The following is a 2613-nucleotide window of genomic DNA, read 5'->3' as shown; positions in this document are numbered from 1 at the left end:
CGTGGCCCTCGCAACCTTGTCGCAACCTTCTCGCAACATTCTGGGAACCTTTCCGGAACGTTCCCCCGGAACCTTGGGCGGGAAGGTCGCGGGAACCTTCCGCGGTACAGACTGAGGTGGGTGACAAGAGTGGCGCCTCAGAGGCGTAGAGGATACAATAGATAGTGAGGCGAAGAGCACCCAGAGGCGCGGTCTGGGACATCGCAGGCGTGGTGCGGGTGGACGAGAGACCGCAGATGACGCCATGCTAGAGCTACACCCACTCACACACCTCACACACCTCACACACGCGACGGCGCCCTTTGTCTCCCTTTTCTCCAGAGGTGGAGGTGCGAAGGAGGCCCCCCCCCACCCCAGCAAAGGCTTTAGCGGCGGCCCCGGCGCCGGCGGCTGGCAAGGACGCCGCCCCTCCCCGCCCTGCCTCAAGGTGTGCTGGGACGCGCCACTCATGGAGGTGCAGGGGCCGGTGCAGACAGGCTTTGGCTTCCACCTCATCCTCGTCACGAAGCGGACGGACCCGGCGGCCGACAAGACAAAGTGAGCGCGGTCGCGCTGGCGCATTCGGCGCGATGGCGGACAGCGTCGGCGCGTATGTACATGCGGGGTCCGCCCCGGCACCGGCCGTGTCGGCGGCTGCCTTTTGAGTCTGGGCGCACTGGGCGGCTCTGGGAGCACTCCCAACAGTAAACAGACACTTGTCGTTTAATCGAATCTCTAGCTCGCTTTTCCAGGAGGGGGGGGGGGGGGCTCTGAGTTAGCACATCTGATCAGCCGCGCGTGGGGTCAATTTTTTATCATTTGCAGGAAATGCAATCATCGGACATCGCATGTTTTTCTTGTCTAAATCTCTGCCCGCAGGGGGGGGGTGCACGTGCAGCTGCAGGCCCACGAGGCAGCTTTACCAGAAACCGTGTGTGGAGTGTCAGTGTGGCGTCTGGCGATCTCTCTTCTCTGCACTCTGTCCCTGGAGAGAGAGCCGCCGCTCTGCGCTCTTTGAGTACTGAGAGAAAGAGCCTACCGAACCCCGAGAGGTGGTTACCTTACCCGCACCTCTCCCGGCCCCCATACTGCATCCGTTGTGTCCGAGCAAAGTCTAGGACTCTATTGGAAAGTAGAAAAAGAAATAGGTGATGCAATTCCGGCTATACTGTATCCCCCCCGTGCGACGCCGAGAGGCGAGAGTCATTGACATTGTGAAACCCATTACCCGTACACGAATACCGGAACACGTACCGCGCCGCCGCCGCCCGCCCGAGGCGCTCTAATCCACATAGTTTAATCATAGTTGCCGGAAAGTGCCCTCCTGTCCTGCAGAGCCCCCGCCGCCCGCGCCGCCCGGGCGACGGCTGCTGGGTCGGCGTCGAGCTGCGTTCCGCTCATTAGGGCGTTCGCCATCCGCCGAGCCCGGGCGTTGAGAGCCCGCGCGTTGAGAGCGGCCCAGACTTGCGGCCCAGACTCGCTCTCCTCACCCGGTGGTACGGGCCGGGGGGAGAGAGGTCTCCTCTCCCCCTTCCCCTCCTCCTCCTCCTCCCACTCCTCCTCCTCCTCCTCCTTCTCGACGTCGGCCGACTCGCTGCCCAGAGGCACCGAAGGCACCGTCGGCGCGGAAACCGGCCTCGCTCTCGGCGCCGCAACGCTCCCCGTACTGCCGAGCGCCGCCCCTCGCCCCCGGCCCACGGTTACCGGCTGCCGCCGCGACCGACTCACCACTTGAGGTAAGGCTTCGCGGCTCTCGACCGCCTCCTGCAAGGCCGCCTCGCTGTCGTTCTCCAAAAGCCGCGTGTGCGCCTATATACAGTACGCGCCATGAAGACGCGAGGGTCAGGGGGGAGGGCATGGCTGCGGTGTACAGACCGCGCCGTGTGATCTCGGGGAGCACCGCACGAATGCAAGGGCTACGAATACAATGGACTGGCTGAGTGCGTCCTCCTCTCTCGAGAGCGCTCGTCGAACCATCTCTGTGTGTGCCAGTCTACAAGCTTGTGCGCGCGCCCTGCTCTCGCGCCGCCGGCGGTAGCGCGGCAGGAAGCAGATGCAAGCGTAGAGCGCGGTCGCCGCGGCCAGCCCGGCGGCCATTATCACCAGCGAAGTGGCGAGGAGTCGGCGGGAGCTGCAGTCGATGCCCGGCGCGCCAGGGGCGCACCCAGACAGATCGCTGATGAGCCCCGCGCCGTTCTGCTTCAGCGCCTACTCTGTTGCGATCTCGTGTTCATCACTCTCGGGACGATCTCACCGCTGAGTAGCCGCTGCCAGCGCCTTGAGAGAGCCAGCAGCCCCGGCGGAGACAATGGACAGCACACCGGGCGCGTCTAGCGGCGACGACGGCGGCGGCAACGGCGGCGGCGAGAGCGGCGGCGATGACGGGGGAGAGGGCGAGGGCGGCGGCGGCGACGGCGTTGGCGGTGACGGTGGCGGAGGGCTTCGAGGCGGCGGGGACGGCGATGGCGGAGAAGGAGGTGGCGGCGAGGGCGGTGGGGGTAGGGGCGGAGGAGAAGGTGGCACTGGGGGCAGGGGAGGCGCCGGGCTTGGAGGCGGCGGAGACGGCGGTGGCGGACAAGGAGGCGGCGACGAGGGCTGCGGGGACGGGGGCAGCCGGGGTAGGGGTGGAGGAGC

This window comes from Emiliania huxleyi, assembly GCF_000372725.1.
Source record: "Emiliania huxleyi CCMP1516 chromosome Unknown EMIHUscaffold_199, whole genome shotgun sequence".
In the NCBI taxonomy this organism is placed as follows: domain Eukaryota; phylum Haptophyta; order Isochrysidales; family Noelaerhabdaceae; genus Emiliania; species Emiliania huxleyi.
Note: the sequence above shows the minus strand (reverse complement) of the source record.